The following is a 26687-nucleotide window of genomic DNA, read 5'->3' on the forward strand; positions in this document are numbered from 1 at the left end:
TGCTCCTGTACTTCTACTTTTTCATCTGTAAAACATAAAATTAGGAGAGTAATGTTTGTTCTAGGTGTGCTCATATATTGCTGACAGGAATGCAAAATGGTATAAGTCCTATGTGGAGAATTTGGTAGTATCTAATAAAATTATATATGCAATTACCCTTTGAGCCAGCAATCCCACTCCTAGGGCAAAGATAGAAAAGATATGTGCACAAGGTTATTTGTTACAGTACAATCTGTGATAGTAAAAGCCTTAAAAGCCTAGAAACAACCCAAATATCTGTCAGCTGGGAACTGGTTGAATAAACTATGATCCATCCATGCAATTGATTTACATGCATCTGCTAAAAGGAATGAGGACTGTTTCAATATACTGCTTTAGAGTGATCTCCTGGATACAATGTTACATGAAAAAAGTAAGGTAGAAGAAAGTGTGTTTAGTATGCAACCATCTATCCAAGGAAGGAGGGAAGGCACCTGTACACACACATAGACACACACAGTTTTTAAAATTAGGAAGATAATCAAAACTTTTTTTAATGGTTACCTATAAGAAGAGGTGGAAAGGCAAAGAAAAAGTCTAGATTTCTCTTAAAATGGTACATAACACCATTCTACCTACTTTTGGATATGTTTGAAATCTTCTACATGTATGTATGCGTGCGCACGCACACACACACACACACACACACACACATTTTTAATGCTTATTCCTTTTACCTCACACTGACGGACCCCATAACATGACAAAGAGCCACCACCGACCTAAAGCCTTACCCTAAATTTATATGTGAGAAGCAGCAAGCCTTTTCTTGATTAAGTGACTCAATGTTTGGCATCTATTTGTTCTGCAGCTTAGCCCACCCTAACTAATACACAGTTCTGCCATATTTCTTCAAGGTCTTGGCCAAGACCTTTCCCTCCTGGATGGCAAGGCTTGGACTCACCTCGCAGAGGACCAAACTCTAGTCCTTCTCTCATGATACGTTCTCAAGGAGATGAGAACCAGGAGTCTGAGCCCTGCCTCCTCATTGGCTCCAGCCCCAGTCTCACAAAGGAATTGGAGATACATTGATAACTCTATATTATTGTTGTTCACTTGTTCTATAAGGAAGGGACACTTGCTTTGGCCCAGTGGTTTTGATTCTTCTTCCTCTTTAAAATATAGAGTTCTTATGTCCAAATTTTACAGTGAACCCAGCTTTTTAAGCAGATAAAAATAAGCTGCTCTGGGTAAAATAGAGAAGAATTCAGAACCCTAAAGTCTCAGCCGCCTCTATAGCAGAGCGTACCAGTTGTCCACTTCATCATCCTTTCTCCCCTTCCTGCTTAGTTAATTGAAATTCTATTTTTAGTTGTGCATACTGCTGCCTGGGGGGAAGAGGGGGCGGGAACTTCCAGACCCCCTTGCAGCTAAATATGGTCATGTGACTACATCTTGGCCAGTCAGAAGTAAATGGAAACATTGTATGTGACTTCTGGTACCTCTTATTAAAAGGAAGGAGGGAATTTCCTGCCTCCCCATTCCATGCTGCTGCCTGAAATGCAGATGCAATGGCTGGATCTCTACCAGCCGTTTTGGACCATGAGGACAAGGGGCATATCCCAGGAATGGCAGAGCAGACATCTGGAGGAAGACTATATCCTTGATATTCCGACATCTCCACACTAGCTCCAGGCTGGCTACTTCTGAACTTTGTAAAAGAAATAAAAATATGAAAGAAGCAAACATCCTATTAAAACCATTATTATAATTGTGATTTTAAAAAATAGAACAGTTTAATCTAATCCTAATCAATATGTTTTCATATATATCCCACCCCATCCCTGCCCAAAAAGCAGCTCAAAAAAAATACCTCTGTAGGGCCCCAGACTATACTAAAACACCACTCTGGCCCAGGGAAAACAACCTGTTCATTGTGAAGTGCACTGGCTCTTGAAGCTTCTGCCCAGAGCTAGTGTATGTCAATTCTACTCACTTCATTGCCCAAAGCAGGTCACATGGCCAAATCTAATGTCAACAGTGGGGAGGGGATGTATAATTCTTTGAGAGAGGTAGGAAATATTTAGAAATAATAATACAATCCAATAATATATTTTTAAAAAACTCATACATCTCAACAATAAATAAAACAAACCAATTAAAAAAAAAAAAACAAGCAGAGGACCTGAACACTTTTCCCAAGAATACATACAGATGGCCAAAAGACTTATGAAAAGATGCTCAGCTTCACTAGCTGTAAGAAAAACGCAAATCAGAATGACAATGAGATACCACCTCACACCTATTAAAATGGCTATTATCAATAAGAAATAAGTGTTAGAGAGGTTGTGTAGAAAAGAGAACCTTCATATACTGCTGGTGGGAATGTAAATTGGTGTAGCCTGTATGGAAAACAGTATGGAGGTGCCTCAAAAAATGAAGAATAGGGCCCTCATATCACCCAGTAATCCCTCTTCTGAGTATCTAACTGAAAAATTTGAAAACATTTATTAATAGAGATATATACGCCCTTATGTTCATTGTAGCATTAGACATAGTAACCAAGACATGGAAACATAATGGTCCTTTGACCAATGATTAAATAAAGAAGATACATATATATGAAGGAAAACTACTCAGCCATAAAAAGATGAAATATTTCCATTTGTGACAATATGAATGGATCTTATCATTGCTAAGTGAAATAAATTAGATGAAGAGGACAAGAACCATATGATTTCGCTCATGTGTAAGATATAAAACAAAAGGAAACAAATGAAGAAACAAAACAAACACATAGACACAGATTACAGTATGGTGGTTACCAGAGGGGAAGAGAGATGGGGGAGAATGAGGAAGGTACAGGGGGTCAAATGCATAGTGATGGAAGAAAACTAAACTTTGGGTGGTGAGCACACAATGGAATATACAGATGATGTATTATAAAATTGTATACCTGAAACTTTTATAATGTTACTAACCAATGTTACCCCAATACATTTAATTTAAAATAAAATGTTAAGAAAATAATATAGTCTGCTTTAGCATATGAAAAAAACAGACCTAGAGAAGCAAAGTGACTTGCCTAATAAGTATAAGTCAGTAGGAAGCAGAGTTAGAACCCAGATGGGGCCAATTCCACTTCTAATGCTCTTCCATTATACTTTCCTGTCTCTCAAATGGAACGTGTAATTTAGGAATTTGTAAGGAGGCAGTGCTTGACAAAGTCAGACTCACACTCTAGGTCTTTGTGTTCATGACTTCCCCCTTGCCTACTCTCTTATTGGGGGTAGCATATATAACTTGGCTTCTTATCCTATCTCTCTCCTCTTCTTCCAAAATATCAAATTTATACCACAGTAAGATTGGTAAGTGTAACCCTGCCTTAACTTTAGGAAGGATTACAAAACATGTGGAGGAATGTGTAAAATAGCTTCTATACACACCACAGTTATTCACAGGGGCAAAGAAAAGAGGCATTTAAAGAATCCAATATGGTCATATTGGGAAACCTTCAACGAACTCAGATATTTTAAGGATATAGGCAAAAGTTGGGAGGACAGGCATACACTCGAGTGATGTACAGGAAAGAATTGTAGGAGATTCTATGTCTTTGCTTTTTCTTCTGTGGTGTGAGCTGTCTCTACTCCTTGATCTTCCAAGCCACTAATTCAGTTTTCCATAGTGACCTATCTACCTTTCAATAGATTTTTAATATTTAAATTTGTATTTGTTTTTAGTTTCAGAAATTTTTGATGCTCTAATTGTATCTCCCCCAAGAGCCCTTTTCCAATTTCTATTAGTTTTTTCATTTAATTCTTCTACCAGTTCAATAGGAGCCACTTTTTGACTAAGAGAAAATAAGAAAAAGGAAAAGGGAAAATAGTAAACAGGAAAATGAATAGCAGGCATAACATAGGATTGGTAGAAATAAAATCAAAATTATCAGTTATAATACCAAGAGACAGACAGCCAGAATAAACTCATAAAATAAAATATCATACATACAAGAGTACACTACAATGGTAAAAATGGTAGAAAATAAAGAGATGAGAGAAAAAGTAGGAGTGACAATGTTAAAATAAGGTGAAGTGGATTTAAGATTGAAAACATTGAATTGGTCAATGAGGAACATTAAATAATGATAAGAAAAATATTATTAATAAAGAGTGATAGTTAACATAAATCTTTAAGTACTAACAATATAGCAGGTAAATATGTAAGGCAAAAATTCCTAATGATACTAAGAAAATTTGGTTAAATTTACATTTTGTATAAGATTTTTTACATTTTGTGTAAGATTTTTAAATATTCCTTTAAGAATTTGACAAGTCATAAAGTTAAAATATAAGGAAGGTGGGGATAAGGGGGAGATAGATGTGGTAAAGGGGGTCAAATATATGGTGACAGAAAGAGATCTAACTTCGGGAGGTGAACACACAGTGTAAGTATATATATGCCTTACTGTTAAAGTGTACAGCTGAAACCTATTGGATTTCATTAACCAATGTCACCATAAAAAAAATTTTTAAATGAGATCCTATATATATATACACACACATATGGAAGGACTTATAAAATATGAATATACTTCGAAAACTTGGTTTAATAGATATGCTGTCATTTTGTAGTCTATCATGTATGTCTTTCTTATATTTGTGAAACTACCAAAGTTAATTCTGAATAAGAACAGAATGAAAAGACCTGATGTCAATCCTCTTAAAATCAATTTATAAATTTAATGCAATTCCAAAGACATTGCCAACAGTTTTTGAAGGAGAAAGGAAAAAGTGATTTTAAAGTTAATATACAGAATATTTCAGAATATCTAATCAAATTATGACGATGGAGAGTAGTGAGGGGAGACTTGCCTTACTACATATTAAAAACTACTGTAATCAAAACAGTACAGCATAGAATAGATCAATAGGTCAGTGGAAGAGGATCAAGTCTAAAAGCAAAATCGAATAAACAGGAATATAATGTATGTCAAAAGTAGTGTTTCAATTTTGTGGGGGAAAAATGTTTTAGTAAATGGTGCTGGCACAATTGACTACCCACCTGGAAGGAAGCCAAAAAGGACTTCTTCACACTATATTAAGAAAAATTAAATTCCAACTGCATTTAAAATTTTTAAGTAAACATAATTTTAAATTACTAGAAAATTTAAACATTTTGTGTAAGTTTAACAAGATAAGAAATCTGAATGGTATCAAGAAAAGGCTAGATCATATTTGTGTAAAATTAAATTTTGCATGTGTTTAAAAAATCAAAGTCAAAGATAACACTCTGGGAAACTACTTTCAATACATATGACAAATAAAGGTTAAATTCATAACATGTCAACAGCCCTAAAAATTGATAAGAAAACAAAAAATATTCTGATAGAAATAAATGGGTGTAAATAGGCAGTTCCTAGAAGAGAAGCTCCAACTGGCCAATAAATATAATGAAAAATGATGTTTATAATATCCAAAAGTCAAGAAATGGAAATGAAGACAACAGACAGGTACCCTCAGATTGGCCAAAAGAACCCCCAAAATGATACTGTTCAGTCTTGGTAAGGATGAGGTTAATTTAGTACTCTTATACGTTTGCGGGTGCAAATGTCAATTTTCAGTGCCTTTTTGAAGGGTGATCTGTCTGGCAATATCTAGTAAAATATAAAATATGCATTCCACATACAGTGGTTTTGTGCATGTGCTATCTCTGAAAGTATACCTGAGAAATTAACAATGGTCAGTCACCTATGGAGAAGAAAACCATATTCTGGAAAACAGGAATGGGTGGACAACTTTTATGTCATGAATAGCTTTTTGTATCTTTTGAATTTCATATTACATACACTTTTTAGTCAACAAATATTCTTTTATAATGTTTTTGATCGGAGAGCTTTCTTTCTAAGAACTGCTTTCATTGCATTCTACAAGTTTCAGTATGCTGTGTTTTAATTTTAATTCATCCTTAAGTATTTTCTAATTTCCCTTGAGATTTCTTCTTTGACTCGTTGGTTATTTAGGACTGTTTATTTCCACATGTTTCTAAAGTTCCGAAATTTTCTTCTATTACTGAGTTTTAATTTTAACCCATTGTAACTGGAGAACATACTTTGTATGATTTCAATACTTCTAAATTTATCGAGACTTGTTTTATGGCCTAACATATGATCTATCCTGAAGAATGTTTCATGTACACTTAAGACAAACGTGTTCAGCTGTTGAGTGGATTGTTCTATAGATATCTGTTAGATCTACTTGGTTCATAGTGTTCAAGTCTTCTACTTCCTTGTTGATGTTCTGTCTAGTAATTCATTATTGAAGTATCCAAATATTATTGTTGAATCGTGTATTTTTTATTCAATTCTACCATTTTGCTTCATGTATTTTCAAGCTCTATTGTTAGGTGCTCATATGCTTATAATTGTTCTGTTTTCTTAATGGATCTGCCCTTTTTATCATTTAAAAATATTCTTCTTTGTATGTAATAACAATTTTTGTCTTAAAGTCCTTTTTTTCTGATATTAGTATAATAGTTTAGGGGGTTTTTTTGTTACTGTTTACTTCTTTTACTTTCAACCTTTGTGTGTCTTTGAACAAAAATATATTTCTTATAAACAGGATGTAGTGGGATATTTTTTAATCCACTCTAACCAATCTCTGCCTTTAATTGGAGTGTTTATGCATTGATATTTAATGCAATTACTGATAAAGATTCACAGCTACAATCTCACTATTTGTTTTCTTATATATCTTTCATAAATATATAAGAAAATACATATATAATTTATTTTTAATCTATACTTCTGTTACTGCTTTGTGTTAAATATATATTTTCCACCATTTTAATTCTCTTGTCATTTCTTTCACTATATTTTTTGAGCTATTTTCTCAAAAGTGGTTTCTCCGGGATTATAGTTAATATCTTAATTTATAAGAATCTAGTTCAAATTAATACCAACTTAATTTGAACAGTATACAAAACTTTGCTCTTATATAGTTCCATTTCCCCCCTTTTGTGCTATTACTGTCATATAAATGACATTTATACATCACTACAGATTTATAATTATTATTTTATGATGTCTTTTGAATCAGATAGGAGGAAAAAAGAGTCACAAACAAAAATACATTTATACTATTTTTTATGTTTACCTATGTAGTTACTTACACGAGCATTCTTATTTCTCCATGTGCATACGAGTTATTCTTCAGTGTTCTGTCATTTTAGCCTGAAGGACTCCTTTTAGTATTTCTTTTAGAACAGGTCTGCCATGATGAATTCTCAGTTTTTGCTTATCTGGCAATGTCTTTATAGCTTCTTTATTTTTGAAGGTTATGTTGGGTGGATATAGAATTCCCAGGTGACTGGTTTTTTGTTTTAGCATTTTGAATATGTCATTCCACTGCCTTCTGGTTTCTGATGAGAAATCATGTGTCAATCTCATTGACAATCCCTTGGTATGTAATTTATGAGTTATTTCTCTCTTGCTGCTTTCAAGATCCTTAGTCGTTTTCAACAGTTTAATTATGATGTGTCTTAATGTGAATCGCTTTGAGTTTAACATACTTGCTATTCATTGAGCTTCTTGGATATTCAGATTAATGTATTTTATCACATTTGGGAAGTTTTCATCAGTTATTAATTCAAATATTCTTTTCCTTCTTTTCTCTTTCTAGGGTTTCTGCATATTTCTGAGGCTCTGTTCATTTTTCTTTATTCTTTTTTCTTTTTGTCTCTCAGACTGGATATTCTCAATGTATCTTTCAGTTCACTGATTCTTCCTTCTGCTCATACAAATCTGTTCTTGAACTCCTCTAGTGGTTTTTAAATTTCAAATATTATACCTTTTGACTTCAGAATTTCTACTTGATTCTTTTTTTGTTTATACCATTTCTATAAAAATCTCTACTTAGCAAAATGTTCTTCTCATATTTTCTGTTAGTTCTTTAGAAAAAAAATTTTTAAATTCTTGAACATATTTAAAATAGCCAATTTAAAGTCTTTGACTAGTAAGTCCAATGTCTGGGCTTCCTCAGGGGTCATTTCTATTTGCTACCTTTCTCCTGTATAGGTTATACTTTGTTTCTTTTGCATGTTTAATAATATTTTGTACAAAATGGACATTTTAAATAACATAATGTAGCAACTTTGGAAACCAGATTCTCTTCTTCAGAGTTTGTTGTAGTTGTTTATTTAATGACTTTCTTGAACAAATTCTATATTTTCTCTGATAGCTTCTGGATTTTGAGTAATAATTTGAAAGGCTTTTCCTATTCCAAGGTAAAAAATAAATTTTCCCATGTTTTATTACTTTAATGGATTAAAAAACTTTTGGTAAGACTTCAATTTTGCTTTGTTTGGACTTTAACCCCACATAAAGTATGAGGTATAAATCCAATTTGTTTTTTTTTCCAGTTAGTTATTTACTGTCCCAATACCATTTATTACAAAGTCCCATTCCCCCTTCCCCAATTTACAATGACTTCTTTAACATATATTAAATATCCATATGAATTAGGTTTTACTTTTGGACTTCCTGTTTTGTTCTCTAGGTTTGTCTGTTTATAGACTAGTACCATATTGTTTTAATTATGTTTTGAATTATGTTAAACCAGACTGTAGAAATACTACCCTCACATTTTTCTCTTTTTTTCATAGTTTTCCTGGCTCTCCTTGCTTGTCCCTTTTTTCATATGAGCTTTTAGGATCAGTTTATCTGGTTAAAAAAATCTTGTCAGTATTTTTATTTAGTTTGCATTAAATTTATAAATTAATTTAATATACAATTATATTAAGTATGGAAATATGTTTATATATAATTAATTTGGGGAGGACTGTCATATTTAAGATGTGAGTCTTCTTATATAAAAATATAACATGTCATTGAAATTGCTATTATCCTTCAATATTGTTTTAAATTTTTTAAAATTTTTCTCCTGTGGCTCAAGCTTAGTCCAGGTGTTTTACTTTGCTGCTATGTTAAAAGGGACCTTTTCTTTCTAATGTACTTTTTAAAGAAGGAGACATATACTTAACCTATGGCCCAATGATCTCTTATCTAGGTTCTGTGTTATGGAAATAAGAACACCAATGTGTCAAAGCATGTATACAAAGTTATTTGTTACAGAAATATTTGTAATAACAAAGACTAAACATAACTTTATGTCTATAATAGGGGAGCGAATGGATAAAGTATGGAAGAGCCATAGTATGGAATAATATGTAACTACATAAAAGTTTAATTAGATCTGCATCTATTGACCTTAAAAAACAGTGGTGGTATTTATGTGACTAAAGCAAGTTTCAGCAAAAGTATATATAATATAACCTTAGTTTTATAAAAACAAAACAAAGGTAGAATTCCTATACACATGTGTTTGTGTTTGTATGAGCATGGAGAAAGATGAAGGATCCACAGAAGACCATTAATATCGGTTATCAGGAGATATAAATATACAGAGAAAACTAAAATATATGATAACAATTAACAAATAAAACAGAGCAAGATGAATAGAGCAAAAGTGTTCTAAGGTTCTTTCATTACTCAGGAAGTGAGTAAAAATGTCAATTAATATTTGATAAATCAAGGATGTATGTTATCTTTAGCATAGCCTTTAAAATAATTATGAAAGAGTTTTTAACTTTTGAGCTAATAGGGGGATGGATAGCAAGAAAATTACCAATCTGAAGGGGTTATTGAAAGAGGTTGAAAAAAAAAATGGAATAGTAAAACAGAAAACAGTAAAATGGTAGCTTAAAAGCAAACATATCAATAATTAAATATATATATAGTTAATGCTCCAATTATTGTCAGATTAGATAAAAAATAAGCTACTGTCTATTGTTTACGAGAAGCATATCTAACACACAAAGATGTAGAAAGGTAGAAAGTAAAAATACAGGGAAAAGTTCTATGAAACACTAACCAAAAGAAAGCTAGTATTATCATATTAGTACTTTCAAAGCAGACTTTAAGGCAAAAAAAAAAAATTACTGAAATGAATAGGGACGTTTTATAATCATAAAAGTTTTAATTTGCCAAAAAGATAACAATTCCAAATTTGTATTCACCTAATAATATAGCATTAAGTATATGGCAGCAAAAAGATTAAAGAAGAGAAATAGAAAATTTCAGAGTGAAAGATTTTAAAACATAACAACTTCCAATTACTGATTTTTTTCGATAAAGACAAAGATGTGAATAATATCAATAAAATTCACCTAGTAGAAATATATCAAACACTGTACCTTATCACTACAGAAAATACACTCTTTTTAAGCATGCGCTACACATGTACAAAATTATCAATATGTTGGGCCATAAAGCAAATCTTAAGAACTTTGAAAAAGCTGAAATTGCAATGGGCGATAATTTCATCTGATCATAAATCAAAATCAAAAAGATAACAAAATCCTAATATGTTTGAAAATTAAGAAATATATTCCCAACCAAACCATTAATTTAAAAAAAATCATAATGGAAATTTTAAAATATTTTCACTGAATAATACAAAAATATTACACATCAAAAATTTCAGGTTGCACTAAAAGACACACAGAAGACATTCAGAACTCTAAATGCATGTATTAGAAGAGAAGACGGAAAAATCAAAAGTTAAGGTTTCATCTTAACTTTTTTTCATCAACCGAAGAACAACATATTAAACTCAAAGAAAATAGAAGAGAATAAAAGGCAGAAAATAAATGAAATTTAGAAAACAATCAACCAAAGAATATCAACAAAGTGAAAGCTGTGTCTGAAAGAATAAATGCAAATGATAAACCCCAAACAAGACTGATGAGACAGAAAAGATGTAAATAATAAATGTCGGCAGTGAAAATGGGAATCTCACCACAGTGATTAGAAGAAAATATTGTGAACTTTGTTGCCAATAAATTTGGAAACTTACATAAAATAGACAAAGTTCTTGTAAAACGTGAGTTACAAAAAGCAATGCAAGAAGGAACAGAAAACCTGAATATTCATACAACTATAAGACATGTTCATTTCATAATTTTAAATCTTCTGACAAAGAAAACTGCAGTCCTAGATAGCTTTAATGACAAATTTTGCCAAACACCTGAGGAAGAAATAATTTCAATCTTGCAAACTCTTCTAGAGAATAAGGGATATTATTCCCCATTTATTTGTGAAGTCAGCAAGATTTTGACAAGTAAATCTAACTGGAACATTTGAAGAAAGAAAAACAATAGACCAATCTCATTCCTGAGCATAGATGTAAAAATTCTAAACATTTCCAAGCCTATTTATGAATGACCAAGTTGGGTTTATTCTAAGAATGCAAAGTTGGATTAACATTTGAAAATCAGTCCATGTAATTTATCATACCAAAGAATAAAGGATAAAAACCATATTAATATCTCAGTAGATACAGGAAAATATTTTTATAAAATATATCATCCATTCATGATTCTTAGCAAATTATGCATGGAAGAGAATTTCATTAACTTGAGAAGAGCATCTTGTAAAAAATCTCTAGTCATTTTGATATGTAATGGTGAAATGTTGAAAGATTTCTTTTTGAAATCAGTAACAAAATAAGGATGTTTGTCATCACCAATTTTATTTAACACTGTATTAACCTAAACAATAAGAAAAAATTGAAATGAAAGAAATCAAATTGTCATTATTTGCATGTAATATGATATGTGATGTGTAGAAAATCCAAAAGTTACAGATAAACTTTGAGAATAAATAAATTTAGTAAGGCATTAGAATCAAGGTTCACATATAAGAATTAACCGCATTTCTATATATCAGGAAAAAGATAAATAAAATGGAATAAAATTACACCATTTACAATAGCATAAAAACATAAAATACCTAAGAATAAATCTAATAAAATATGCTGCAAAATAAGCCTCCAAACAGCATGAGAAATAGCAAAGAAGATCAAAATAAATGGAGTACATCATGTTCATGGATTGGAAGACTCAACATTGCAAAGATGTCTACTGTGTCCAAGTTATTCTATAGAGTCAATGCAATCTTAATCAAAATTCCAACTTTTTTCTTTTTTTGTGGAGCTTGACAAGCTGATTGAAAAATGCCCATGAAAATACAAAGAATTAAGAATAGCTACACCATTCTTGAATGAGAAGACAAAGATGGCCTTTTTCTAACATCACAAATTATAAAAATATAGCATTTAAGATGGTGTGGTATAAGGACAAATTAATCAATGAAATAGAGTAAGAAGCTCGGAAACCCAGAGGTATACATATGAGTCATTTACAACAAAGATAGCACTGCAGAGCAGTAGGAAAATGACAGTCTTTTCAATAAACGACGTTGGACAACATAATTATACATTCTTTCAAAGCAAGAATATACTATATTATTCCATTTATGTGAAGTAAAATGTGAGATAAATATGAAAGGAAGGAAGGAAGGAAGGAAGGAAGGGAGGGAGGGAGGGAGGGAGGGAGGGAGGGAGAGAAGAAAGAAGGAAGAAAGGAATTCTTTTATATTTTTAATTTTTTTTGGTGAGGCAATCCTTGGTTGACCTCATAGATTGCAAAGACCTTGTCAGATTAGGATCCCTTATTTTTTAAATTTTTTACACCTACAGCACCTAGTCTTCCTAGGTCGTCTCCAATCCAAGTACTAACCAGGCCCGACCCTGCTTAGCTCCCGAGATCAAACTGGATCAGGCTTGTTCAGGGCAGCACGGCCATAGACAGAAAGAAATTTTTTTAGATAATAGTAGTAAAGTTCTTTAAGCCCTTGTGGAGAAAAAAAACTTTTTGAAATAGGTTATATGAGTTACCAGTCATAAAGAAAACAATTGTTAAATTTAACTGCATTACAATTAAGAACTTCTAATCATCAAAGACATTAAGAGAATGAAAGGACAGGCCACGACGTGAGAGAAGATATTAATGACACATATAACCACTGAAGGCTCACACGAATGACATATTTCTTAATTCTTTCAAATCAATAAGAAAAAGGCAAACAACAAAAAAGAAAACTGGGCAAGGAATTTGAAAAAGCACATTATCAAAGAGATATCCAAATGCCTAATATAAAAATGAAAAGATGCTCAACTTGATTATTAATCAGGGAAATTTATTATAAATCATAATGTGATACCATTACACACTTACCAGAATGACTAAAATTCAACAGTGACAATAACAAGTGTTGGTAAGGATCTAGAGCAATGATTGGAGTGTGAATTGATATGACTACTTTGGAAAACTCAGTATCTGACCCAAGTTCATTCCTAGGTGTGTGTATACCCAATAGAAATGTGTGCATATGTAAACCAAGTAACACATAATAGAATGTTTATAGCAGCATCATTCACGAAAACCAAAAATTTAAAATAATCCATGTGGATATTAAAAATGGAATGGATATATTTTGATATGTTTAGAAAATGAACTACAGGTACACACAGCAACATGGACGAATCTCGAAAATATAGGTTGAACAAAATAAGCCAGTGCAAAGGAGTATGTACTTATATTTATGTAAAGTGCAAAAAAACAGGCAAAACTAAGCTAGAGTTTAGGAGCATATGCTTAGTGGGTTAAGCCATAAAGAAAAGCAAGGAGGAGATTAATATCAAGATTGTGATTGATTACATGGCGAGGGAGACAGTGACAGGGCGGGGCTTCTGGGGTGCCAGAAATGATCTGTTTCTTTTCTTGACCTGGGAAAGGGGCTGTGGTACACTGGTATTTGCTTTATAACAATCTACTGAGATACAGATTTTTTTTTTTTTACTTTATGTATCTACTATATTTCAAAGTCTTATGTTTGTTATAGATAATATGGCTGCCAATATTTAAAAATAAAATATGCATAAAGGATTAGAAAACATGGAAAAAATCTTTGGTTTGATTAGGTTACGTATTATGAAAAACTTTTATCTCAGAGATCTGTTGTTATTTTAGCATTATTTTTATTCAATAAAGTAACTTCTAAATGAATATTTGGGAACAAATAGCATTAGGAAAGATAAATTAATCAGAATGAGCTGAGGCCTGTGAAATGTGCTAAAGAAAACAAAGATTTTTTTAAGGTCTATTCAGAGAAGGCAATAAAGAGTCAAGGCTTGGGGATTTTAATGTAATGTAAACAGATGATGGAGAGAAAGCAGAACCACTGAGCTTTTTAAAATTTTGCTTCTGTCTTCACTCAGGAGAACAATCTTTAAATGGGAAAAGGCAGGACAGATATCATAAAGATGGAATTAAAGCCCAAGATGAATGAAAAAACTGTAAAAATGTGCAGTTGTGATGACAAACTAGTTGACATAATTTTTGAGAAATCAGAGAACTAGAGAGGAGGTAGAGGACAGGAATGCAAAGAAATAGAATCATAGTTTCATAAAAGGAAGTTCAGTTAACATATATTCCTGCCAAAAGCCCAAAACTAGGTATAAGAGATTGTGGACATTTCTGAAGACAGGGTGCTCCCACGGAACCTCCAGTGAATCAGCAAGAATAAGTCTCACCAAATGTTTTCATTTCATACATTTACAACATCAGATTGGACATGTCAGACATAGTTCATATAGGGTGCATGTTGGGAGTTTTATAAATTAGATATGGTTCACGCGTTTCTAGAATGGGGAACCTACTGGAGACAGAAAGTTACCCTATTTCGGGGGTCCTAAAATTTGACGAGGAAGACGCAGTATCAGTGAGGCTAGGATATAAAAAATAACCTCAAGTGTCAGCAGCTTTGGAAAAAAAGGCTAATTTCTTACTTGTGCAGAGTCCACAGCACATCAGCTAGAGGTTCTGCCCTGCCCTCTCCTCATTCGGAGACCCTGGAGCAGCCCCATCTGACGCATTGCTGGTCACTGTAGAAGGAAAAAGTGTGGTGAGCTAGTATTGGCTCTGAAATCTGTCACCCTGGAGTGATAAAGAAAGTCTCATGGCCACGCTTAAGTTCAAAGTCAGGGGGAAGCCCAATCCTACCATGCATTGGGAAGATGAAGAGCCTAGAATACCTGGTAACCAGCACTCCTGACCTCTACAGATGGTCTTTTGCCCTCTTGTCTGGCAAAGTAAGCTGATCCAAGCAGGCTTTGGACAAGGAGTACCAGCAGCTGCTGAAGGATCCAGCGCTTTGGAACCTGAAAGGCTATGGGTTTCCCTCCCCTCCTGACTGTGGTCCCAGGAGTAGGAGCAAGTCAAAAGTGTGGACTAGACTAGCCCATGCCTGGGAAGAAAGAGAGAGGAAAGGAAATGCTGGATGAGGGCGTTATTTCCTGGTTCCGCTCATCTTCACGCCTGTCTTTCTTGCGTCCAGCAGCCCCTGCTTCACTTCTGGTTTTCCTCTTTCTCAGCTCTCTTGGATGTAAGGCCCTGTTATGATGTATACTTGTCTTTATTTAACATTGCCTTTGTCAGGCTTTATATCTCAAAAAACACCATAAACAGAAATAACCTAAAAATTCAACAGCAGAGTAGTAAATATTTGCCAATATAACCACATAAATGGAATACTGCAGCTATTTAAAATGATGTTATAAATGAGCACTTGACAACAAAATACATCATGATATAACATCTTTAAAAAAGTAGGTTGTAACAAAATTCAATACCCATTGATGATGAAAACTGTCAGTAAACTAGGAGTAGAAGGGACCTTCCTCAATCTTATAAAGAATATCTACAAAAACCTGCAGCTAATATCATAATTAATAGTGAGAAACTCAAGGTTTTCCTACTAAGATCAGCTACAAGGCAAGGATGTCCCCTCTCATCACTCGTTTTCATCATCGCACTGGAAGTTCTAATTAATGTAATAAAATAAGGAAAGAAAAGGTACACAATTTAGGAAGAAATAAAAGCAAGTCATAAGGCGGTGAAGCGACACTATGTAGAGGGGAACTCTCGTCTGTGCTCTTGACAGGCAGGGGCTGTTCAGGTTGAATGCTGCTTCGGAAGTTGGAAGGTTGAAAGGCTAGTACCCAGACAAGTGGATGGCATCAAGGACCGTGGTCAGCGAAACAGTTGGTAGCCAAGGTGGCAACTGGTATTTCCCAGAGAGCTATTGATGACACGCTTTGAGTGTAAATCAAGTTGAGTGAGTTACCCCAGGTTGCCCTGTGTCTAGCAAGCCAGAGGGCTCCTGCTTTCATAGACCCCTCTGGCCAGAGGCCAACTATGCAAGGTTTTCTGCAATCAAGGCCTAGCACAGAGCCTAGAGGTTAGAAGCAATGACCGAGTATGATGAATATATAAATATGAGCATTTTCTCAACATGACCATTTTGTTTCCCCACTCCCCAAAACCTCGACTCCTGCGGTGAGGCCAACACACTGTGATTAATGGCACAGATTTTTAGGGTTAGAATTGGACTTGTTGCATCATGGGACCTTGAGTTAGCTACTTGATCTCTTTGGCCTGTTTCTCCAACGATAAAATAATACTGCAGAAATTTATGTTGGGCTTTAAATTGTTAAAAATAAGCAGTTTGGAAAAGAGCCTGGTATGGAGAAACACCCAATAAATATTAAGCATTATTTTTATTATTATACTGCTACAATAATTTCAGCAAAGAATTTTCAAGTCGCTCAGAGAACCTTTGTAGACAAAGGGAAAAATGAGAGACTGGCTAATAGTAAAATTATGTGGAGGTAAGGAAGGCTGAACAAGTACAAAGAGGAATGATTAAGAAATTAGCGTCGCCTTTCAACGATTAAGGAATTAAGGTTATCCTTTGAAGCAAATATTTAGTGGTGTGCCCTTAAGTATTTAATTCAGAACTCAATAAAATGATGCTTCAGATCAATAGGGAAAGAATTACTCAATTTTGTTAACACTTTCGGGAAAACAGTTAATTAGGACCTTCCCATAGCATCATATTCCAAAATGAATTCCTAACAGAGTTAAATGTGAAATATGAACGAGGATCTCAAAGAAGATATAGGTAAAGATATGGGTGCAGAAACATTTTAAGTAGTGCAGGGCATCTTGATTCTTCTTTCACTCAGTGAACCATTGGGAACTTGGGGTGGTGAAGCTGGGGACCATGGTCTGTCCCCTTAGCTGCTCTCAGACCCTGAGTGACTCCCACGGAACCAGCATCTTATCTTGTTAAGCTGGGTGTGTGATTCTAACATTTGAAGACAGGTATGTATCTCACAGTATGGCCTCAGTGCAAACCAACCACTTCCTCCAGAGCTCAACCAAAGAAACCGTGATCCATTCTTGGAATGGAGGAAAGACCGACCTTGTTACACTAAATAAGAGACAACGTGTCCCGCAGCAATAGAGCACGTCCTGTGCACAGCCTCAGCGTTCACCCTGACTGCAAAGCCTAACCAACGTGACTTCCCTATACCTGGCCAAGCCCCCGCTCTTTCCTCCTCCTCAGCACCACTCATCCCCCTCACCCTGTTACACATTTTTTTCAATACCATTCATCACTTTATAACATATAATCTACCTATTAGCTTTATTGTTTATTACCTGGCCCCCACACAACACAACCAGCTCCAGGAGAACTGAAAATGTTACCTAATTTGTTCATTGATAGACCCAAAGCACCAAGAACAAAACCTGCCACCTGGTTGGCACTTTATAAATATTTGTTAAATAGATGCATCTCAGGATAGCAAAAGGCTTTCTAAGCTTGATGTAAAAGAGAGAAAAACACAAAAAAATGTAGTGATAGATTAGTCAATGTAAAATTTCTGAGCCACCGTCTCAAAACAGAAACAACCAAAGTATCTAACAACAGGAGGTCAATAAATTATTACATGTCCATATGATGGAACACTTCCAACCATTTAAAATGGTGTAAAAGCAACAGATACTGTCCTGATGAAGACTGTGATATAGAACCAAGAGAAAAGAACCAGGGGATGAGTGGTGAAATGTCGACTTAGTGTTTAAAAATGTGTAGAAGAACTAAGATTTATTCCCAAACCTCTCAGTAGATTATTTAAAAATAATTATCACCAGAGGGTGGGGGAGGGAAGAGGTAGGTGGGGTAAAATGGGTCAAATATGTGGTGACAGAAAGAAATCTAACTATGGGTGGTGAACACACAATGCAATATATATGCCTTACTGTTGAATGGTATACCTGAAACTCACTGGATTTCATTAACTAATGTCACCATAAATGAATGAATGAATGAATATCGGTACTATAACAATTATTAATTTTGCCCCTAGGAGTTCCTAAGATAGTACCTAGGTCCTGCTCAATAATCCAGAAATCTCTTCGAATTCTATTTTTCATAATTACTGCTTTTTTTATTCTATTATAATTATTTCTTGATAATTGAGTTTACCTGATGATAAACTCTTGGAAAGCAAGATAACCTTCATATATCTATACTCTTCACTCTCAACCAGCATATTGTAAATACTTAATATTTTTAAACCCTAAGGAAAATATGAACAATGCTAAAAAAATATTTAGAAGAGTGTCTGGGAAGATAACAGTAAAAGGGTCTTGTTTCATGCTGATTTGATTGCAGTTGGTTTTTCTTTTGCTTCTCAGTATTTTATCACTCTTCTAAACTAAACTTGTACAAACTGAAATGAAATAAGTTATTTTTAACTAAAAATTAACACATTAAGATTAGAAGACAAATATCGAACTAGGAAAAATAAATGCGATATACGTGACTGGCAAAGAGTCGCTGCCCTTAATATACAGAGAAGAGTTCTTAAAAATCTGTTAAGAAATTCTTCCTCTTCATCTTTCTCTTCCTCTACTTCTTTTCCTTTCTTTACCTCTCCCTACACAATTTGGACCTACCGTCATTAGGTGGGGCAGAGCAAGGCAGGCATCCCTACCACTCTCAGGGGTGAATGGATGCACATGTACATTGAAATTAGCAGACCAGACATGTAGAATGATAAACGACCAGGATAGTGGTCTCCTCTAAAGAGGGCGGAGGGGTGGTAGGATGGGAGATGACAGCAGAGAGGGTTCATGGGAAGCTTCGAGTGTATCTGTGAAGTTAATGGTATTTTTTTTTTAATCTGAAGCAAACATGGTAAATAAAAAAAAAATTAGCATAGCTGGGAAGTGGGCAAGGGGTGTTTGTTATTCTGATGTTAAAAATACTAAAAAGGAAGGAAGGGAAGGGAATGAATGAATGATGTGCCTTGGTTTGAGGATTAAACGTTCTGCCCAAGGTCACACAGCCTGTAATGGAAGATCCCTGGGGCCTCTCTGCCGGCCTGGTGTTGAGTCCACTGCATTCTGCAGTTCAATCAGCCCCACCAAGAGGCAGCTCCACTGAGGACACACCACCTGATTTGATTTGGTACATGGTCTGGGTGGTTGATTAAGCTTAAGTTTTAAATCTAAGAACTTTTACAGACTGTTCTCACTTAGGCTCCCGGGGTAGCCAGGATGCCCAGGAGGAACTAGTATCTGAAGGGTACCAAGGAGCATTCTCCCAGGACAGAGCAGCTCAGGAGTGTGGCGGGTGGTGGTGGAGGATGGTGTCTGTCCTCCCTACCCTCCTTCCCTGCACAGGCTCCTGTCACCTGACATCCTGGAATCCAGGAATAATAGCAGGCCCACTGAGGAGGGGCCAGCTCGGAATGAATTCTGATTCTCTTGTTCTTTCAGAGATGGGCTGGTCATGGGGTGGATCACTGAGACTTTCATCTGCCACAGCCAGCTTCCGTCAAAACTATGGGAACTGCCGCTTTAAGAAACATGGAAAATGTTCAAAGAGACCCATTTGCCTCCTTTTCTCCCTCCCTCTACTCTCACCCACAGCTACACCCAGCACAACCTGCCCCTCCCAGAGTCATTCCAGAGTCTTCCCAAGTTCTCTGAGGCCACTGATCATTCCTCCTGTTTGCTGGGGATTGGTACTTCTAAGCCCAGTGGCTGGCACAGTCATTGCCCCATTTTCCCGGAGGCTTGGGAGAGGTGGCCTTGAAGGCCATGGAAAGAACTTGGACTCTGGAATCTGGTAAGACCAGATCCAGTTCTGGTGCTTTAACCTCCCTGAGCCTCAGGGCTCACATCTGCAAAATGGGCGGGGTGGGGAGAGGCATGGAATGCCAAGCTCCCTGATGGGGCATCTGGAGGCCCAACTTGGTCTGTCAGCACTTCTCAGCAAGGGCGCTACTGGCAGATAAGGCAGAATGTGTTCTTATTGTCCGGGACTGTCCTGTTTGTTTGGGATATTTAACAACCCTAGCACCAGCCCTCTCTGGGCCCCCAAGTCACTGGGACAAGCAGCTGCCCCAGGCATTTCTAAGCGTCCCCTAAGCAAGGACTTCTTCTGGGAGGCTCTAAACCCCTTGGAGGCAAGGACCAAGTCTTTGTGTCGCCAAAGCCAGGTGCCTAGTAGATACTCAATATGACTTTACTCTTTTGTGGACTTTAGTTTTTAATTTTTAAAAAATCATGTCTGGGGCACTATGTAATTTGGATCCACACACAGTAAGGCATGCATGGTCCTCGCCCAGGCTGCTCAAGGCCAAGGGCCAAGGAGGCAGGCTGGGCATGGCAGTAGCTGGGGGGTGGGGGGTGGTGGTGGACAGACTGCCACCACCTTATAAGTCCTGGAGCTCAGCTTAGTGAGACTTGGCAGGGTGAGGTTTCAGGCAGAGGGTGCCAGAACCCAGAGTGATACCACAGAAACCTTCGGGGCAGAGTGACATGACACTTGAAGTCAGATTGACCTGCCTCCAGACCTGAATAGCCTGCTCTCCCTTGCTGCCCAGCCTGTGTGCTCCAGGCTCATCAGCTCTGCCCAGAAAGGGCTGATGGCCATATCTACCCAGTGGCCCCCTTAGGGGCATGCCAGCTTCTGAGAGTGCACTTAGGACAGGTCCCTGGGCACAACGCCTCTGCCTCTGAGCCTGGTTCCTTGTCTATAAATAAGAATCATGGCACTCACACTGAAATCACATAGCACATCCAGAGAACTGGAGATGCTGCCCCTCTGTGTTCATCCCCCTCCCTTTTTACCAAGAAGTCCTGGCTCGGGTATTTGCCAGCCATGGGATTCCAGGCAGGTTATTTCTCCTCTGAGCACCTATTTAATGATCAGATAAACAGAAAAACTATTGCTGACCTTCCTACCTCCAGAAGCTGTCGTAACAATCAGATGAGCTAATGCCTGGAAACATTTTTTCAAACTCCTAAGCCAGCACGCCCTCCCCTCTCTCTGCACTCCACCTCTCTGGCCTGGGTGCTAATATGAATGGTCGAGGAGGCGAGCAATGCCTTCTGATCCCTTCCTAGTCGGTCCTTCTGTGGAGACAGCTCATTGGCTTGTCATGACTCTCAAGGACTTTGGATGCCTTCTCTCCTCTCCTCCTCGCGCCCAGCAAGGCTTGTGGGCAGATCAGTCTTGTGCAAAGGGATTGCTTGGACCTCAGTGCAGGCCTTTGGCCAGAGACCACCGGGTTGATAGGAGAAAATGGCACTGGAAAGGGAGAGCTCATACATCTTGAAGCAGGAAAGAGGTTTTTGGGTTTTTTTTCATTTCACTCAATTAGGAACTAATCTCTGAGCCAACTGGGTAACACCCCTTGAATACTACAGTATAGCCCCTGCTGAACCAATAACCAAAAGTCGTACTCCCTCAAGTCTGCCAGTCAAGTTCCTTCTTGCCCAAAGGCCGTGGATGGGTATTCTCCCAGATAAAAATCCCTCCTTCCAAAGAGGATTCAAAACCAGAAGTATTTGTGCCTCCTTTCCTTTAAAGGGAGGTTGCAGACCAAAGCAGGACAGCTTTAACTGAAACAGTTTCAGCCTTCTGACCCTTATAGCTCCCCAGGACCCTGAACCTCGAAGCCATCTCCAGGCCTCTTTTTCTGTCTGACCCATACCCCTCCTGATCCCACTGCAAGTGAGCACTTTGCCCCCTGAAATCCCATGATACCTTCATCTCCTTTCCCCAGACTTCACCACCACCTTCTGCTGTGCCAGGGTGAAAAGGTCCTTAAGAACAAGATTCAAATCTCACCTCCACCACTTAACACCACTTACTGATCCATCTCCAACATCTAGCACAGTGCTTGGCACATAGTAGATGTTCTAATATCCAAATGTTTGTCAGGTTAATATGTAACAGACTGAATACGTAATTGCACCATACTCGGATTTCTGAAGAAAATGTCGCTTCTTTCTCTATAATGAATGTGCATTTCTCAGGAGTCCTCTAGGGAGCCTGGCCAGCTCTGACCTACCAATGACAGAGATTCCATCCTACACACTTGAATGCTGAATAAACAGCCATGAGCCTGATGTCCTCAGGGTCCCCATACCTACTTGCACATTTGTTATCAAAAAAAGGGGACCCTTCATTCTTAACAAAATCCTCTGGGACAAGAAGGGGTAATATTCAGGCTCTTTGCTTCCTCCGCATTACATGGGTCCCATGCCCCAGAGCGGCAAGCCCTGGTGTCCACCCAACCACAGAGAAAGCAATGACAAATCCTCCATGCTGGGTGCTTCCTATGCCAGAGGACCTGCGAAAAACTCCTTGTTCTCCACAATGCCTTGCTCTCCAGCGGGCTGTCTTGCTAAAGGTTCAAGTAAAAATCTTACTGGACAATGCTACATGTTGACTGTTGTTCTAGTAGAGGTCACCTGTCCCCAGAAACTGAGACATCCTCGATGGGTGAGAAATTTCACCAAACAAGATGTACAGGCATGGACATACATATGGAAAACTTTTTATATATTATAAAATGATACTTATAAATACATGGACATATTTATGTAGTCCATACTCATTATTCGGATTCTGTATTTTCTAATTTGCCTACTTGCTAAAATTTGCTTATAACTCGCAAATTGATACTTGCAGTGCTTTCAGTCATTTGTGGACATGTGACGAGAGGTAAAAAAATTGGAGTCATCCAAGGCACACCTGCTCCGCTGAGGTTAAACGAGACGACGTTCTGCATCCTCGTTTCGGCTCTCATGCTGTAAACAAGTGCTTTTCAGTCTATTTACTGACACGCTTTCTGCGCTTTTGTGTTTTGGGGTGGTTTCACCATTTGAAATGGTCCCCAAGTGTGGTGCTGAAGAGCTGCCTAATGTTTAAGCTCAAGCAGGCTGTGATGTGCCTTACGGGGGGGGGAAAAAAAACATTTTAGATAAGCTTCATTCAGGCATCGGTTGAGTTCAATGTTATTGAATCAACAATATATATCAAATAATGTGTCTTTAAACAGGAATACACATAAAACAAGATTATGTATTGATGTGTTAACAAAAATGTGACCAGAGGTTTATAGGCAATTAGCCTGTATTTCCCTTAGGAGCAATGGTTCAGTGTTCATTAATTCAGTGTTCACAGTGACTTCATAAGACATAACCACCACGAATAATGAGAATTTTTAAAACCCAACATTTTATACACACACACATTCTACATCTAGGAGACATTTGTTATGATTTCTGACCACCCCGCATCTGAGTCCTCTTCTGTAATTTAGGGAATTTCCCCCTTATGGGCCTTGACAAGGCCAGGAGCCCACCTCCCACTCTAGAGCCAGGGCCTGGGCATGTGACCCAGGCTCTCTGCCAACTGGACCTGCCAGCCCGGAGTCTGAATCAGAGCCAGTGCCACAGGAAGGGAGGAGCTTGAGAAATGATCCAAAGCACCTCTGGTGGCGGAGATGGCGGCAGCACCAGTGGCATCGTCTGGGGGCCGGTGCTGGCAGGGCTGGCGGCACAAGCCACAGTGCCCATGGTGACCTGCACCTGGTTCTGAGGGTGCCTCAGGACACCATGATGGTTGCATAGCCTGGAGCCTGGTTTTCCAATTCTCTGGTCATTCTGGACTTGACCCAATATCCTTTTAATAAAGTCCTTTACTGTTTAAATTAGCCAGAGCTGGTTTCTCTTATTTCCAATCAAGAAGAGTGTGTGTGCGTGTGTGTGTGTAGTTGTGTATGTTTACAGTGAATGAGTGAATGGGAATCCAGGAGTGTTAGTGAGGAGGCTTCACAGAGGAGATCACTGGGCTGGGTCTTAGAGGATAGCTGAGTTTTTGTCAGGGAAACACAGAAGGAAGGAGTGTTCCAACAGTGTGGAAGGAGAGAGGAAGGTATGGAGAGAGTAGTGGGAGGAGAGTGAGATCTTCCTCTTATAAGGCCACAATCCTTTGAGGTTAGGGCCCCATCCTTATGACCTTTACTTAACCTTTATTACCCCCTAAAAACCCCGTCTCCGGATACAATGACATTGGAGATTAGCACTCCAACATATGAAACACAATTCAGTCCATAGCACTGAACTTCAGGGAGCTTCCTTCACTGGGGCAGAGCTCACGCTGGGAACCCTGAGGAGTATCACCCCAGCCTGCTCTTAACTGGCAGTGTGGCTTTGGGCAAGTTATGCACCCTCCTCGAACTTATCTGGACAATGAGAAGCTCATGTTAAGCCTCAACATTCCATCTCTAAGATTCTGTAAGAGTCACTGGGCTCTTTGCTTGGGGTCGGGGTGGGGAGACTCTTTCCCAGCCTTCCCAGAGTCCCTCCAGGAAAGGTCGGGTCAGGAAGAGCTTGGCTCTTTTCTTTCCAGCTCTTCTAATGAATGCACTTGGCGCAGGGACTGTCTGTTGCCATGGTGAGAGCTTCCTGTGGTGACGGGCCTGGGAAACCCATGACAGGGGTTGGGGCGGGGGCTGTTGGGAGCAGGGGGTAGGAAGGAGTGTCAGTGGAAGAGACCCAGAATCAACAGATTTTTCTAGCAGCATTGGCTGAAATTGAAACTTGGGGAAACAAAGGGATTTTGTAGTTCATCAAACCTCACCAACTCCACTGCTTTCTACTCATGACTTTTGTTTCCTGTGACTTGACCACAATTGGGGGATCATTTCTTTTCTGCAAGATCTGGCTCTCCTAGGCTAGACATTTATCAGAAATCAATCTGAGTGTGACTAGGACCTTGCTACTCAAAGTGTGGTCCTGGGCCAGTAGTCCTACGCTGCCTGGAAGCCTGTTAGAATGCAGAGTCTTGGGCCCCAACTCAGCCCACTACATCAGAATCTACATTTTAGTAAGCTCCCCAGGGATTTGTGTGCACATTAAGATTCCAGAAGCCTTGGCGTAATTGAAAGAATGCCAGCCTGGAAGTCAACAGACCTGGTCCTAGGGCCAGCTTTGCACTCTGGGTGACTTTGAGCAAGACACTGTTGGCCCTCTGAGACCCAATTTCTGTAAAATAGAGAGGTGAAAAGAATTTTTTCCTAAGGCAGTGTCACCTTCCACTGAGAAGCTTTACTTGGGACAAGTTAGTGTATCCGGGCAGTGTCACCTGACTTTGGAAACTAATCATCCCAATTGTGTTATGTCAGTCAACCTGCAGGAACCTGGGGTCTTCTGAGCCACTAAGGAGGATGTAGATAACCGGTGGTCTTTCGGAAAGTGAGAAAGGATACGTGTCCATGGGACCTCTGGTGTAATGAAACTGGGAAGTCAATATAGCCAGTCAAAAGAAAACAGGACCTGATGTTGAGGGGCAGGAGGAGGCTGTCTTCTGCGGACCAGACTCAATTCACATCTCACATCCAGCGCTGTTAGCTTAGTACTATGCTTCTTAAGCCTGAGTGTGCAAGAGGATCACCTGGAAAGCTGTTTAAAACATTGACTGCCAGGCCTCACACAGTTTCTGACTTAGGTAGGAGCAAGAATGTGCACTAGAAAAAACCCATATGACATGGGTGCTGTTGGTCTGGGGACCACACCTTGAAGGCTGTTGGTTTAGTGCTTTTGGATCCACTGTCTCTGTGAATTAAGGATTATTATCATTAAGCCCTTTTTACAGATGAGGACCATATGAATCTAGTCAATTGGCAGGAAGGTAGACTCTCATTGCTAGGAAGGTGAGGTGATTCTAGTACCAATCCTAAAATATGTGTGTGGGGGAAGCAGATTTCCCAATTCCACCAAGCAAGTCTCTAAAACCACCTGAGTGTCCTACCACTCACCTCAGTTCTGACACTATCTACCTGGAGATAGCATCAGATTCTGTAACAGAATGAAATGCCAACTATCTTAATTTCAGCCCGCATTTTTCCATGGCCTTCAGGCAAATAGTTCCTGCTGTAGATACACTAATCATTAGAGGAATTCTGCTTGTGGATAGTTTTTGGAAGAATGACCCATTGCCAGAGGGTGCCTCTCATGAGGAGATGGGGAAATATGTACAAAATAATGATTGTTTATCAAAGATTTTCAGGAGCCTCATGACTCAGATCAGCAGAAAACAAAAAGATTTAGAGATTTCTTGCCCTTCCTTGGATACCTCTTGGCGCCCAGATGTCTGCGGTAGTCAATCACCTCTTGCCTCTCCCATTCTCCCTTCCCTTGACATAAAAGAAGCCTAAATTCTGGACTCACTTAAGATGGATTTGAGGAACCTCTAATGCCCCCATCTTCTCAAGCTGGTGCCTTCTTGATCAATAAAACTTTCCTTACTCCAAACTCTGACATTTTGAATACTGGCCTTTTGAAGCATCAGGGACATGAACTTTTGGACCAGTAACAATTCCACAGGGTAGGGGAAGTCTTACTAACTGCGCCCCTGCCTTTCCCAACTTCAAACACCAATCTCAAGTCCAGTATATCACCTGCGCTTGTGACTGACTGGCTACAGTTTGGAGTTCGATTAATTTACTAGAGTGGCTCACAGAACTCAGAGAAACATTTTATTTACTAGGTTTCTGATTTATTATAAAAGAATGTAGTTCAGGAATAGCCACGTAGGA

General features: G+C 37.9%; 1 pseudogene; it reads right to left on the bottom strand.

The window, feature by feature from the left end:
* Positions 1-12563: 12563 nt before the first annotated feature.
* LOC118604921 lies at positions 12564-12682 on the bottom strand (annotated as a pseudogene).
* Positions 12683-26687: the final 14005 nt, after the last annotated feature.

This window comes from Rousettus aegyptiacus, unplaced genomic scaffold, assembly GCF_014176215.1.
Source record: "Rousettus aegyptiacus isolate mRouAeg1 unplaced genomic scaffold, mRouAeg1.p scaffold_m13_p_6, whole genome shotgun sequence".
In the NCBI taxonomy this organism is placed as follows: Eukaryota; Metazoa; Chordata; class Mammalia; order Chiroptera; family Pteropodidae; genus Rousettus; species Rousettus aegyptiacus.